Here is a 17,089-nt window from a genome sequence, read left to right as displayed (position 1 = left end):
GCTCTTAGGAGATTTAAAGTTGCCAAATAAAATACCCAATTGAGTAATCTTTGCAACATATCATTGGTTGAAAGAAGTCAAAGTTTAACATAGAGCCATAATTCCGAGGCTTCTTCAGGAATTCTGCTTCACTAACAGTATGAAACTCCTTTCATAAATTCCCATCATACACATCGGCAAGTATTTGTTCCCCCACCTCTCTCTTCCTCCATAACTCGCAATTTGAGGCAAAGTTTTGCTGCTGGACAAATTTGTGAAGCTCTTTGCTAATGCTATTGGTGCAATAATACTTGATCAGGTAAAAACATGATTTCCTGTTTTGAAGAGCAACTTGTGTGAGAATAGAAGCAATACAATTCATTTTCCTCCCTCTGGAGAAATAAATGTTGCTACATGTTTTGGCTAACTTGTCGATTATTCACCGTTGTAAGTCAGGAATCGTATTTATACAGCTTCGTTCATTTGGGGCAAGCCACAGAGTTATTAAATTATCTCTATCAAAATTCAGGAATTGCCTGATGAGGTAGAGTGATCCAGGGAAGCTCAATATTATCTTCTCAAAAACTCCATGTGAGATTTCTATGCCCAGAACCTTGAGCCATGAAACAAGGAAGCAAAGCAACCAAGCCATCCCATTATCAATCAGATGGCAGGTCGCTTGCCAGATAAGCAGAAAATAAACAAACCAAAAGATCAGTGAATTAACTTTCTATAATGATATCTGCCGGCGCTAAAACTCAGGAAGCGGCGGGGCACTCTCTGTCTCTGGACAACATCTCGGGCAGTACCCCGTTCCAGCTTTCTTCCCACTCGCAATCAGAACTTGACTTCTCGTCACTTTGGTGATCATCACTGTTGCTGCTATCCAGATCTTCAATTTCATCGTCATTTGAAGGAGAAGCTGTATCATTTTGGATGTGGTCTTTGGACTGAAACGAGTACGGAATGACCAACATAGTACTCAAACCGCGGCTTCTGATCAGTAACTCGAAATTTATATATAGGAAACAATTAAATGGAAGAGATTGTTAATTACTGACTTAACTGGAAGAATTTCAAGTCAAGTTTTTAGGTCATTTTTGCTACTACAGACATTCACGTCAATGCTCCCCAGAAGGATTCATTTAGGCCCAAGGGGTGGGGGGAGGACTTGCATAAAAAAGGGACAAAGAACACAAGAAAAAGTGAAAATATGTTTCTTTACAAAGCTTTTTTCTTTTTCAGAGGAAAAATGTACATTAAAAACTTTACCATCCCATGCATGCTCAACCTGTCAGACCTGCTCCTCAAGAGATTTCCATGTTTCACATCATAAAAGTTAAAACACTGGATAACAACTATTAGGATGGTATTGGTAATTGTTTGTATTTGACTCACCCTATGGGGTCATCAAAATCTAAATAACTCAGAAAATACACAATCATACTACACAGCAAACCATCCAAAAAAACATAAAGTTCATTCACTCATTCAAATAATATAATCACAAATATTATGATTTCATTGAATGTGATTTGTTTAACCCAGAAAAGTCCTCTGTTTTCCACCAATTTGCTTTCCAACCTGTCATCAGAGAGTCAATTGTTTACATGTAATTAAGCTTACGCTAATATCAACACGCTATAAAATTGAGGAAAGTAGGCATACCTTCATCCTCCAGATCAATGGTTAAATACATTATGCACCTGCCAGACCTCTTCCTGCTAGTAGGGTACCTCAAAGGGTATTCATCCAATAGGGTGGAAACATCGCTGTCACTATGGAGGCAAACTGCACTCTTCCCTTGAGAGCTCTTGTAATACAATTGTTTTACCCGCTGCTTATCTCCACTGCATCTTCTGTTGATGTAATCTTCCACGCAATCTTTGAGTGTAGCGAATGTCCACCGATTTGGCAAAACAAAAGGGGTAGTTGGAGTAACCTGATCATCTTTGCTTTCAACTATTTGCATTTCTTTGGAATCCCAAAATTGTACTGATACATACTCGAAAGTGTCACAAGAATCTTGCAAGACATTCTGTGTATCTTCCACCATGTCCTTCCTATCCGCCATGTTTATTACCGCGCTCGCGCTCTGCAGTAGTTGGAAGTAGTGAGGACCCTGGGAACACGGTTAATTCGGGCTGCCAAACATTTGATTGACGGTAGTGAAAAATGCATTTGTCGGTTGAGATTTGAGTTTATGCATGTTATTGAGTGTCATTGAAAAGCACAGTAATAGATAACAAACTTAAAATTGTCTCTTATGTGAAAGACCTTTGCATCACTGTCTTGAAGGACTTGAAGTGGACTGGTCGTATTGCTCAAGTGGTGGCAAAATCTAATAGAATGCTGGGATTTCTAAAAAAAAACCGCTTGGGCGACCTCAATAAGGAGGCCCTAAAGTTCCCTTGTGTGTTCTAACCTGTGCTATGCCTCAGCTTTGAGCGCCACAGTCTCCTACATTGCTGTTGGAAGTAGAAAGTGTCCAAAGAAGAGCTACACATTTTATTTGCAAGAACTTTAAACTTTCATACAGGGGCAGACCTTTTACCTTAAACTCTTACCTTTAAACTACCGGGTGGAATATCTTGATTAATTATTTTTCTTTAGGTGTAATTCTGGACTTATTGATATTAATTTTCATAACTTTGTTCAATTTTGTAGTGGGTGTTCCCTTCGAGGATCTTGTGGGCTTTTCTATCTAAAACAAACAGCTACGTCAAACAACATGCCGATGAACTTCAAGACATACAAATTGCCATTGATAAGATGGAGCAATACTCCAGAAAAACTTCCTTGGAGTTCTGTGGTATCCCCAAAAAGGTCGATATGTTGACGGATCAAGTGGTATGTAAAATTGCTGAAGCTATCGGTGAGCAGATTCGAGAAGATGACATTGAAATTTCACACAGAATTAAGCGCAAGCGAGGAGTGAGGCCAATCCTGGCAAAATTTGTGAGTCACAAGGTTAAGTTGAAGGTATATAAAGCCCGTACTAACTTAAAATCTATTTATGTTTCAAATGTTTTCTCTGATTGCTCTGTGGAAACGACGGAATGCCCTAAGCGTATCTTCATCAATGAAAACATGACTTTGTATCATACAGAGATGATGGGCCATGCAGTAAAGGAAAAAGGCAATGGAAAATTTAATTAGGTGTGGTCACTTGATGGGAAAATCTTTATCAAGACCTCCTGACTGGGATCCATGGTCAAATGTACTCTGTACAAGATCTTTAAAAACTCTTTTCCTTTGTATTTAAATTTACTGAGAAGAATGGGCCACAACTTACTAGGCTACTCAACAATTTCTAGACTGGACAAGTGTATGTATACTTGTGTTCCTGGTTGCTGCCCATGGCTCACAAACATTGTTGCTGAAGCTCCTTTGTGTTGGATATCTTTTTTTTCTGCTATCTGTAGGCACCAGTACTGATGGTGAGTTTGAGCAGTTAAGGAGGAGGGGTGGGACCCGCCCCCTGCACATTTGGCAGCTAGCTCATGATGCTTGTGACAGTGTCGGCAAGATTAGTAAAACAACTTTGTTACAGATGCTTGAATTGCAAGGAGGTAATAACAGTATAATATCTGTCCTAAACACTGTAGGTCATATTTGACGACTATTTTGTTTTGGTGTCCTGTGACCTGGATTTTAGATCATAGTTTCTAAATGTACAATTTTGCTATTATTCCTCAAACAAGTACTTTTGTACCACAGTCAAGCCCCTATTCAGTGGCCACTTAATAATAATTTAATAATAATTTATTGATTTATAGTGTGCTTTTTAACATACCAGGTGATCAAAAGCACATTACAACAATAACCTAAAACTATAAAAGTATTGAAAATCTACCCTAAAATTTAAAAATAATATAAAACACTACATCATTTATTTATATATACATATTTAAGAAATATTAAAAGCTAATTTAAAAAGATAAGTTTTAAGGATTTGACTTAAAGGTGGAAATACATTTGATCATGCGGAGGCTAACAGGAAGAGCGTTCCACAGAGTGGGTGCAGCCACCCAGAAGGATCTGTCACCAAGTGACTTTTTCATTCTCCCTGAAGGATGCTTTAATAAAGCACCTTCAGTAGAGCTCAGTGAATAGCGTGTAATAGTCTTAATATGAATTAAATCAATGATGTAACTAGGTGCCATGCTGTAGAGGGCTTTGAAAGTAAGTAATAAAATTTTAAAATTAATTGTATATCTTACTGGTAACCAGTGTAAATTTATCAAAATGGGCGTAATATGGTCATACTTTTTACATGACATAAGCAGCCTAGCTGCAGCGTTTTGTACTCTTTGCAATTTAGCTATTTCACAGTCCGGTAGTCCATAGAGAAGTCCATTACAATAATCAATTCTACTTGTGACAAAGGCATGCAATACCATTTCTAATTTATCCCTAGGCAGAAAGTTGCTTATTCTCTTGATATTACGTAACCAGAAAAATGCCGCACTACAAGACTTAGAAATATAGATCAACATAGAAAAATGCGAGTCGAACCAGGCACCTAGATTATGCACTACCTTAACAGGCTTAATATTGATCATGCCAACACGGACTGAACTGTGATTACTTTGCAACAACTGTTGTCTCAATCCGATAACAAGAAATTCAGTCTTATCATCGTCGATCTTTAATTTGTCCTGGTACATCCATTTACGTAAGTCACTAATGCATCGCTCCATGGCTTCCAATGCCTTCACTTGATCCGTAGGACTGTTAGGATTAAAAGACAAGTAAAGTTGCGTGTCCTCAGCGAAGCAGTGCGCATTTGGCAGGTGGACTTGTACTATCTCAAAGAGTTTGGAGGCGTAAACCACAAACAGAAGCGGGCCGAGACAGCTGCCTTGTGGGACACCAAAATGCAGATCGAAGCTATCAGATGTAGCCCCCTCAAACAAAACACGCTGGCTGCGTCCCGACAAATAGGACGAGAACCACTCTAAAGCCTTCCCGCCTATACCAAAATCAGTGGTCAAGCGTTTTAGCAAAATTGCGTGGTCCACGATGTCAAAAGCAGCACTTAAGTCTAAGAGGACAAGTAGTGTAACACGCTGCGAGTTCATATTCAATAGAATATCATTAGCAACTTTGACCAACACTGTCTCTGTACAGTGATACCGGCGATATGCCGATTGTAATAGCGGATAGAGACCGGACTGGACAAGGTGGTCACATGTCTGATTGAATACTTTGCGCTCAGTGAGCTTGGAAATATAAGTCAAGTTGCTTACAGGACACAAGTTCTTGAAGAGATTCGAGTCCCAGTTTCTTCAACAGTGGTATGACCAGGGCCTCTTTCCAGCTGTCAGGAAAAATTCCCGATTCCAACGAGCTGTTAATTATGTTGGTGATCACCGGAATAAGTGGTTCACTACAGGACTTCAGTAAGTGCGTGGGTATGGGATTGAGGCAACAGGATGTTGGTTTTGAGTTCACAATGAGCATACGCACACTCTTGGCTAATAGCTCAAAAGCTTCAATACGAGTCAGAGGAATATGTACTACGTCAGCCATAGACGTCGTAGAACAGAGGACAGAGCAAACATGAAACTTATGCCAGTAATGTATGCGAAAGCTACAGAAAAAAAATACACCTAGGACATTCCTAACTTTCCCTTTATCTGTGGATTGAACTTGGTCTGCGTCATGCCAAGATGGCGGCTACTAGGAGCTTTGGGTCTCTAGTCTTTGTGGCGTTTACTGTGGTATTTTGTCATCTTATATTTTCTGACCAGCACCAACAGCTCACTAAGATCACTGCACGGCCATTTATGGAAAACCAGACTCCTCCATCATCGTGCTCTAAGCGAAAAGTTGTTATTCAACTTGGTCATCTCACAAGAGCCTCTTTGGCGAAGCATGGACTCCGAAGATCTCGTGTGGGTTTTTCAAAATGGTTGAAGCATGGCCAGACAACATCACTAGTGGCTGGACACGACCCACCCATCGACATTACTATCTACTCAGATGTGCCTATGAATCCTGGCCCACAATACGGGAATAAGATCGAGTCTTTACCTACAAACAGTACAAAGACGAAACCAAAAGATTGGTCACACCATTATTCAAATTTGGTTCAAGTTCCATTGACTGCACCGGGAATTGTTTACAGCAATAGACCACGGCTAATAAGGTGCTGTGTCTTAAACAGCCACCCCAGTAGGCGGCCAGTAATCAAGTCCCGATGAGTTCTTTTCTATTGCTTTTACCTCTATTAAGTGGCCAACCCCTTTTAATGGCCCACTATCAATTTCTCTGAGGGTGGCTGTTTAATAGGGGTTGAACTGTAGGATAATTGGCAGTCAAAAGATCCTCAAAATCAATTGACATTGCTTTTTTATTGTTCGTGATGTCTCAAGTGCAGTTGTAGTAGTTTGTTTAAAGGTTATATTTAATAATCTTTTCAATTAAAATGGCACTTGGAATTAACACTAAATGAACTAGCAAGATTCGTTTCAGGTAATCATACAAAGTTTCGACAAATTTGCTTGCAGTTGATGCCAATGGTCTTCCAGTTGTGGCCCATCCAAATTCAGTTATCCCACATGAGGTTATTTTTCAACTACATGAGCTGAGAAACAACCAGATGTTGAGCTTGGAAGATGCAGTTACATTTGTTAGAGGGAAACTGGTCCCTGATGGTTATGCACCATACCCCTTCAGAAAGGACACACCTGAAAGTTTGCTTGACAAACTAAGGTCTGTAGTGGCCACATACCAGTTCAGATGTGATGTCCAGCAATGGAGACATCAGGGTGTTGATTTCAGCCTGTATGTGTTTGTGCCAGAGGTGGACCCAATCACTGGAGACATTCACCATGAAAGAGCAGACCACAACCACCTACTAAAGAGGATAGCTAAGCAGACAAAGGATGGCAACAGCAGTGAACTCATTTATGAAAGGTTTGATGAAGCCATGTGCAACCCCATGACGGGACTCACCCATGCAGCATTGGTTGGTCCATGCAAGCAGTCAGTACCAGATGCTGAGAAATTGCTCTCTTCATGTGGCCAAATTTTTCAAAGACAACCACTACCTTGCAGAAGCAGAATACGTTGAGACGGTTGCTTTATGGCATGCAGCATCTGATGGGCGTGGCCTAAGTCAACTACAAAGATGCAGGCAGAACTATCAGATGCTTAATTACATCCTTGATGAGTGCATTCCTTGGCATAAGGACAATTATGATCTGTCCACATGTGACATAAACAAGTAAATTTATGCCCATAAACTATTATTGACATATCCCTGTAATGTGTAGTTTACTCTACCAGAGGGGTGCAGGTTAAGGGGGAAAGCAAATCATTGAAAGATCTGTGTAGATAAAGCACAACAAGAATGTATCATGAACAGTATTGTAAACGTGTTTTAGAAAGTATAACCTTGTGAATGAAAATCGTCACAAACCCTTTCCATAATTTGTGTTTTGACTGTTGACTTTTTACAGGAATAGAATCTTCATTTAACTATGCCTTCATTGCAATTTGCTGCCTCATCCATGGAAATGAATGTTCTATAGCACATAATACAAGAAGTTGACATTGTTTACTCTGGTTTGAATTTGTAGGCCTATAGGGGGTTTGAGAGGGTTTTCTCGAGAAATCATCATTGAAGTAACAACCAACATTGAAAGTCAAGAGTTTTGTCGTTGACAAAATCAAGAAATTGGCTACGTGGGAAATCCCTGCGCATAGGAAACTGGTGACCTTGAGTGCTTTTATGGTATGTGCCACACTTGGTTGGGCCCTTATTTCACCCTTGTGGGGGAAGATTGTACAGTATGTACATGTGTTGGATCCTGTGAATATAGTGGCCACGTCTATCTCATACCTGGGTTTTACGGTTGGGAAGAAATGTTCTGAATTTGTGACTCAAAATTATCTACTGTTGTTCATCATGGATTATTCAGTCAAGGAATTCAATATTCTTCAAGGCTAGGGAAAAGCTGGGGAATTTTATTTTGATTCAGGGAAGTTGATATTTCGAAAATAGCCCAATCTCAATATATAAAAATTTACCCTAAAATAATAGACCTTAGTACAAGGCTCTAGGGAATAAAACCCCCAAACTCTGTATTTATTTCCCAGAGCTGGTACTGAGGTCTATTGCTTTAGGCTGAATTTTAATATATCATAATTCATCTATTGAAAGAATTTAACATGGCGTATTTAAATTACCATTAAAGGCTAGTAGAAACTAGACCTGACATTTTGGATTTTTCTGGTCACGAAAATTTTATTGTTTTCAGGGAAAAGTCAGGGAATTTTGAAATTAAAAGCAATGTCTGTGGCAACCATATCAGTGACTATACATTGATGTAGGGAAAGCTTTTAATGACCCTTCCTTAATTCTACGCTTTTAGGGAATTTACAAAACGTATGGACCCAGATCTTCCCTTCTTTTACCATACTCTGAATGAAAGGTTCTCAGTGGACTTCTTGCCATCTTTTGATGAATCACCACCAGGCTGTGGAAGTGACGATTAAGATTGTGATGACCTAACAAAGAACCCATATGGTTTGCACCATCTTGTTAGAAATACCAGGGAAGATGGATCCATATTTGCTGCCAGTCGGTCATTTCTTCCAGCCAGAAACAGAACATCGACATTTATTTCGGTTTTAGCTCTAATTTGTAGATTTTAATTGTATCATTATATAGTATATATCTAGTATTAGGACCTCTATGTAAACCACTTTTAGTGATGGAGCTTCCTAATAAAAGATTGTTACTACTACAACGATTTCATCATTTTCATATTGGCTTACCCCCTGTTCCTCAAGGATAGTAGTTGTATCTTATATCTTTAACCCCCAACAATACTAATTATTATTTTCTCCTTACAGTACCAATGACATGAAGAAGACAAGTGCTGAGAATATAGATTTAATCATGTAGGAGGAACTGTCACAGCTTGATTCCCAAAGAAATAAATTTTTGAGCTAAACCCTACTAAAACAGGATGTAAAGTTACCTTAATACAAAGTCAAGTATGTCTTTGCAAGAGTATGTCGACGGAAAATAATGTGTATACATCTTAAAACCAAAAAATGGTAAGCAAGTAAAATTCAAGACTTATTAAAATCATTGGTCAAGGGTGTTCAAAGAACTAAAGTTTTTTTTAATAAATGTTATCTTGTTATTGTATAACTGACTTTGCTTTGCTCTTTGAAAACTGGGTTGGTTGAGGGTATTTGGGTTACAACCAGGCCAATAACTGGATTTAACACAATGTACGAACATCTGACAATCACTTTTTGATCATGTTACTGTTCACTTAACTTGACCATGACATGAAAACTACCAAAGACTGTTAAAAATCACCCAATGTCCTACATGGAGTTTTGAGTTTGATTAGCAAATACTTACAAGTCTCTCAAAGGTTGCTGAAAATCACCTGTGTTGTCTATCTAATTTTTCCCTTTATATGCACATTATTAATAAGAAATCAGACGATTCCTGGTAAGAGAAAGAATAATGTAGGCTTTCATTTTCTGAAAACAAATTCAATTAAACTGGCTACAGCTTGTCATTGTACCTGTATAGTCCATCATTAGGCAGCCATTTTCCATTCTTGGTAAAGATTACAGATGCTATATAAGTCCACTTTGGAGAGTCTACCATGATATACTGACATTTGTTGTTTTTAAATTTTGCTGAATTAAATTTAGGGACTCTTTCTTTGGGAATATAGCCAATCCTATCCCACTGTAAGTTCACTTTGGCTTGCAAAATGATGGCATTCCTGACGTTGTCTGGTTCAGTTTGAAGTCTTAGTTCAACTGTTCCTTTTGCAGCTAGAATTTCTCGGCATTTCTTCAATGTACTTTGACATTCTGCATGAAAGGAGCTGCCTCTTAAACCAACATATTCAGTAAAAAGAGGACCTGATTCCTCAACTGCTTCTTTTTCGTCACAAGGCTCCTCGAGGTATTCCTCTTCATACTCCTCGTGGATTTCATCTACAATCACAATATCGTCATCTAATTCTTTGCTTGAAGAGTGAGCACCATTGTTTTCAGGTTGGTTTTGACAAGCAGTGCAATCTGGCAGCACAACATTCATCAGCCAGGGATATTCAGTGTAACTGCACTGACACCTGGTTAAATCCAGCCATGGACAACAATCGGAGAACGTATCGTCCTCTGATGAATTTTCCAGTTCCTTCATAGATTTAGGTTTTGGAAGCTTAGATGCTCCTACTTTACCCACAACTTCGAAGTCCACGATAAAGGTAACCTGTCTTTCATCAGATTCCTGTATAGAAAAACAAACAATTCCACACAACTAAACTTGAGATGAACACATTTACAAACCCAACGATAATAACAATAAGTTTAAGCTTAGTTTTCTTGGTTTACCTAGCCTGCACAAGAACACAAGAGAAATACAGCTACTTCTACACAAATACAATACAAACACAACAAAAAAATAGTTACCTTAAAATAACAGGACGATTTAAGGTTGATCAGGACAGGGCTTCGTGCGGTTGAAAGTTTGCCTTTGCAATCATTGCTCCAAAGAACACAACAGGGACGGCACACGGCCAACTCCCTTAGAAAACTAGACTGTCCAAGTACACAACATATCTCTAAACAAGGAAAACTTGTGACTGTAGTGAATTTTTTTGGTTCCTGGATGGATGTAATGAACATATATCAGCTTCGAGAGATCGAATGGTTGCTCACACCACGAGATTAACCTGATGGTGTCCATGTCAAAATGGCAAGTCGTTACAAAAAAATAATGATAATATATTTGGAAGCAAAGCATCATGGGAAGTCCTTTCATCCCCCCTGAGTCCATGCAGTGAAGATTAGGGAAGAACATGACAGAGAGACTTCAAGCAAAGCATTCCTTACTCCGCTTCAGGAGGACATAGTAGCCTACATTTCTGGGTATGTCTGCAGGAAAACGAGAGATTGTCTTCAACAGTATAGCAGTGAAAGGTTCTCGAGAATGGTGACCACATTAAATCAGACGTTACCAGGTGTTAAAACACATGCACCTGCAATGTCATACCCCAACTTAATGACACTGTCTTTGACCAGAGGCGGCCTAACCCAAGTGGATCACCCAACATATAATTTATTTTGTTGTCTTAAAGTTTCAGTTCGTCCTTTTTCGACCTTATCAATTTTTCGTTGCAGCACCCGACAGTCAGACAGTAACCTTCTCAATCAATTAATAAACAATTCTTTACTGAAGCCAACCTGGCCTTTTTCATCAACGCTTCCATTGGAAGACAGCAATTTACCTTTAAAACTCTTCGTAAACCTGTACTTTCGGGTGAGGAAGTGGTGTTACCTAAAAGCTACAAGGAGGAAAGAAAATCGAAAGTAAGAAAATGCAGTTCGGCGCAAAGTTCTGCTGAATTACATGGAAAGGACATTATCAGAAAAGCTCTGAGGTCCTCCAGCGCCTTTAACATCAATGAGTAATTCTCCAGCACCATTAACGATAAGAAATCGATAATTCTCTCCTGCAAAAATTCAGCCACAAGGCACCAGTTTTTAATTTGATGTTTAACTAGAAAGAAGTCTGTCACACCTAAAAAACAACTTCAATGTAATAAACAGAGATCATAGCAGACAAGGGCGAAAAGTATGCGGACCCCCGAGGAAACAATATCAGAGAGCTAAGCCAAGCAGTTGTCATTTTTCTGTGCAAATTTACATTTTTGCTGTGGATTTAATCAATGTGAAGACAGTTTCTATCACTTACTTGTTTGTCGAAAGCAAGGTGCAATTTAAATAAAATTGTTATTTGTGGTGTTGCATTTTACAGTTAGAATGTACTTGGGAATGCAAAAAACAATTACCAGCACAACTGTTGCTTCTTATATTTCCTGAAGCAATACAGTAACTTTCATCCCATGTACTTTAAGGCAAAAACATTTAAGACTGGATTCGAGTTTTTTATTGTCTAATCTTCCATTAATACATTTGCATAATTATCAAACACCATATGTTGCTTTCTTTGAATGTTTTCAAAAATTCATAAAAAGGAAGATACCAGAGTGTCCAGCTTATCTGCTGGGGTGTCTGTTTTAAGAATGCTCTTAGAAAACACACAAGGACAGCACCTGATTTTTAGATACAAAGACATATGCATTAACTTAAGAAAAAACTCTTTTCCTATAAAATAGTTTTGAATGTACTGACCAAACACCCAAACAAGTAGAGAACACAAGGTTTCCATCAAGACACATTTTATTGAACACCCTTCACTCAAGTTACACTAGGTACCAGCAGTTATGTGTAGTTTTCAATAAAATATATTACCACTATTGTACCAATGGTATACAACAATGAAAGAGTGACAATGCCTAAGTGATCAATAGATATCAGTTAATGATTATGGTCATTCAAATTGTTTCATACTGGTCATGAACACAAATAATATGAAGGCCCTGAAATATGTTGCCTACTTACTGAAACCTATTGTAAACAAGTGTGCCACAAAATCAAAAGTAACATCACAAAACATACTCAGAGAAAAGCACAACCTGCAGGTCATGTTTGGAGGGTTTCAGAGCCAAGATGCATACATTATTATACCTTTAAGACTCACAACTATTTTCTTCATTTTGGCAATGGCAAATCTACATCAAGATCTTCCAAGGCACCTCCATTGCGCTTAATGCGCCGTACAGTCTTAATTGCATGTGACTGACTGAAAACAGAACTACAATAGATGTGAAAAATTATTTGCAGGTGAATGCTCCATACGCTCCTCTCCTTTGTCTAAGTTTACCAAAAAATTTTTCCAGTACATCTTGATTGAACTTTGTGGTCAACAAAATTGACCCCTGAAATATCGAGAGAAAACTTGACAACTTCCACGAAAGATTTGACACAAATTTGCGAGCCCTCCCAGGTTTGATCACTAATAAAATACTGCTTACGTTCTGCTAATGGGACATCTTCCTGCCCCATGGCCCAGTCTTTCCAGTCCTGAACATACTTCAAAAAATCATTTTCCAACCAATGCAGCCTCCCATCTAATTGGGTGCGGTACACACTTTTAGATTCAAACTGTGTGTTGATTCTGTTAGCATTCGAGCAATCAAAAAAGTCATTCATATGCTTCACAAATTTAACTGCCTCCTCTGTACCTGGTTTACCTTGTTCTGTGATGGCATGTGCAACTCTATTGCTGAACACCTGTGCAGCTAAGTATACCCTCGTCCTTAAGTAGGGATTAAGGAAAATGTGGTCAGCAGTCAGTTTGTGCAGTAACCTCAAGCCGGACGCATTGGATGAATTGATGTCATTTTCAAATGCATCAATCAGCTGCAGCCATGTAATCCACATGCCATTGTTTCTCAGTTTTTTGGTCTTGTTTCTCCAAAAGCTATTTTCCTGGTTATTTCTAGTTGGTTTTAAAAGATGAACCGGATTGCAAATAGAATATAAAGGTCGCTTTTCAAATGCATAATGATTGTTTGTTTTGTAAATTATTGTACCTTTTGGTACACCAGGTGGACAATGGTACTTATAGAAAAGTCGATGGGGGGAAGCCCCATCACATGTACTGGTCAGTACTTTGAAGTCTTGTTGCTCCAATTCGTCAATGCGGTTCCAAAACAAATTGAACAAAGCACATGCTTTAATTGCTGTAGTAGGGAAAAAAAGCTACTGGCATTTTCCAGTCTGAAAATAGACTTACAGCCATAAAAACAAACATGTGCATGGCTTCATCTGGAGTAGTTGGGGAGTTTTGTTTTGCAGACAAGCATTGCTCCAAATCATCCATGCTACTCTGGACAGACCCTAAATTAACAAAACCAATCAATTTTCCAGAATCATCATACACAAGGTCTTTTCTCAGAGAAACCTCATCATGAATGATTCCCACTCATACATCATAATCTTTAGGGTTAGACCTATTGATAAAATCTTTCTTCATCAAATCTAAAAACTCTGAATCAAACCGCGAGTCTACCTTAAAGCAACTACTATAGTCCCTTAGAGTTCTTTTGTGAGGGAGAAGTAAACCCCTCTGTCCTTAGGGAACTGATAAGCTTTTGGAGATGACAAATAAAGCTCAAAGCACCATCTGATTATGAGTGGGTGACATCTTCTGGATCTGTTATCTGTACATGACAAAGTTTTCTGCTGTTGTTGAATAAAGAGAGACTTGAAGTTCTCTGGTTCCTCATGATGACACTTTTCCACCTCCTTGAAGAGTTCTTCCACAACTTCATTGTCTTCTCTACATAACACGATCAGATCCTACATAGTGTCAAAAACAATATAATTTTGCCAGGTTTGTTGACAGTTAAGGTACAAAAGTTACAGAACATCCATGCAAACCTGTATGGGTTACTAGCCCACCCCCAATATATTATCATATCCAGCAAAGCTTACACACACCTTCCACAAATTGCTTAGATACCTTCTTCAACTTAGCAATTTTGAATTTACATTAATTTAGATTTCCACATAGAGTTGTACTCGACTATGCTTTTTACTTTGTGGATATAAAAACAAGTAAAATATCTACAGGTTGGAGAGTGTAGTAAACGGTAGGCTACCATAACACTTGACTTTGTACATCTGCTATGCAGCTAAAACAAATAACAATTTCCTTTTTCAGTCATGAATAGATTTAACAATCAAATGTGGTTCAGCATGGTCTGTCCTCTTATTGACAAGGACACGCATCATCACAGTGGTCAAAATGTTGTGGACTCGTGAGGCACAGCTGAGTGAGTCAACAACAAATTTTGACCACTGTGATGACAAAAATCGTTGTCAACAAGAGTACAGACCACGCTAAACCACATTTTAATTTGCTTTTACCACAATATCAACACCAAAGAAAATATTTTTTCAGAGCATGAACATAGCAAGTCATTGCGTGACACATTGAGGCAAGCAGCATTGTCTTGACTCTTATCGACAATGGCAAATTAGCCGATCAGATTGCGAGATTAGTAGCAATTGTAGTAAAAAATACATTTTGACATTTAACTAAGGCCTCTGTAGATTTCTGGTTGGAGAGTATTGTTAACAAAGTTTTTCTATAAGCTTTACAGGGCTCACATGCAATGCCAGAATGCCACAAACCTCTGCAGTCAACTGGTCTGATTGTGTCATTGGAGAGGTTTGGCTTTGTCTTGCCATGACGGTCTTTGAACACACCATTTCTCCCACCAGAATGTGAAAGCTCTTTGAATTTTTGGTCGTCGATTCCTGGACAAATAGAACTCCTATCCACAAAATCAAGTAGATGAAGGAAACTTTCCATATTAGTCAAGTCCTCTGGTACGTTTTCCACAAACTGTGACATTCCTGTTTGATGTTAAGATCTTCCAAGTGAAATCAGTGTTAACTATGATGGTCTTTTCTGGACTTGACTCTGGTCAAGGTGCATAACATTAGGAAAAGTTCTGAGTGCTTGATTAAATTCCAACTGTTTTTAAGGACATTAGTTTCTGACAAAATGGAGAACAATTGAGTGTAGTGGTAGAAGACTGGTGTAGAACAGCAGGAGGAAGTACGAAAAAACGAGAAACAATTATACCGGTAGTGAAAAATAGCATAAAATTATTTTAGTTAAATAATAAAACAAAATTGGAGAGTTATTTCTATTGGCAAAACGAGACGAAAGAAATGCAGAAAAATTATTACTCATGGGAAGATAACATGAAATTTAAAAACAAAATAAGAGCCGAAAATCACGGTAAAAGAAAAAATTAAGAGAAATTAACACGTGTTTTTTTGGTAGTGGTGGTGGTGGTGCACAATAGTGCTCGGTGCTGGTGCTGGTGCTGGCTGCTGATGTGTATTGCCTCTCCCTCCTCGTCCTCTGATCCTGGCCGAGGGACAGGCCCTTGCCTTGTGGCCCATTCCTCGGCAGTTAAAACAGCACACTATGGGAGATAAGATAACTGATATATATGAATGTAAAATTTACAAATTTCAAATGTTACATAGGAAATAATACACAGGGTCGTGTAGAAGAGGACTTTTTATGCGATTGTTCCGATCTTACTAGTTATGCAACGCTTTTGAGTGGTACCATGGAATATCCCACGAGTCGCTTGTATTTTCTCGGTATACACGCCAACCTTTAGGCGAGTTTGTATACCAAGAAAATGCAACTGATGAATTGTATATTCCATGTTATATAATAATTAAATGAATGCGTGCTCAGATTGGACAATCAGTTCTGGTTTATTGAGCCAGTCGACTCAGAAATTTCGCATGTTTTCTAACCCTAAGCAATAGACCACAAGTTTCTATGGTTTAGAGGCATGATAAACAACTTGAATTGGTAAATCAATCGCCTGCAGCTAGTGATTTACGAAATCTTCTAATGTTCTTCCAACATCCCACGTGGTTTATGAGTCTATAAACCATAAAAACTTGTCGTCTATTCCTTAAGTATACCAGGAGAGAGCGTTGTGTAAATGATTTACACCAAGCCATAGAGGCGCGGTGGCCTCATGGTTAGTATGCGCGTCTCCGGATCGAGCGGTCCGGGTTCGAGCCCTGGCCGGGGACATTGTGTTGTGTTCTTGGGCAAGACACTTTACTCTCACAGTGCCTCTCTCCACCCAGGTGTATAAATGGGTACTGGCGAACTTAATGCTGGGGGTAACCCTGCGATGGACTAGCATCCCATCCAGGGGGGAATAGAAATACTCCTAGTCGCTTCATGCTACAGAAACCGGGATAAGCTCCGGCCTGATGGGCCACTTGGCTCGCATGCAGACTTTACCTACCTTTATAGAGAATTTAATACGAGACTAATGACTAATGGCAAGCACGGGAAAAACGGTACACACGAGATAGTCACAATAATATTGATCTTGCAGTTTAATTGACTTTTGATAGGTCAAAAATACTGGCGGGAGAATTTTGCGGATACACTGGGCTATAGTGGATCCACACGGTATGCCGAAATTCATGATCATTAACAGGACAAAAGCGTAAAAAAATAACTTCCGAATTTGTTAAATGGAGACTTTGGCTCTCAAATTGACTTCGCAAGAAAAAACAGAACTTGAACCTTTTCATTTTATAATTGGAGCAGATCGTTCACTTCAGGTCAAAACAAAATAGCAAGCACCTGAGT

At 38.8% G+C, this 17,089-nt stretch overlaps 1 pseudogene; it reads right to left on the bottom strand.

Annotated features, from left to right (window-relative positions):
• Window positions 1-12,012: 12,012 nt before the first annotated feature.
• Window positions 12,013-15,551, bottom strand: LOC149099524 (uncharacterized; annotated as a pseudogene).
• Between the last annotated feature and the right edge of the window lie 1,538 nt (window positions 15,552-17,089).

The sequence above is a fragment of the Orbicella faveolata genome, unplaced genomic scaffold (genome assembly GCF_042242905.1).
Source record: "Orbicella faveolata isolate gen_17 unplaced genomic scaffold, um_ofav_v1 contig_46, whole genome shotgun sequence".
NCBI classification, from domain to species: domain Eukaryota; kingdom Metazoa; phylum Cnidaria; class Anthozoa; order Scleractinia; family Merulinidae; genus Orbicella; species Orbicella faveolata.
The sequence above is the reverse complement of the archived record's forward strand: the minus strand, read 5'-3'. Positions and strand labels throughout refer to the sequence as shown.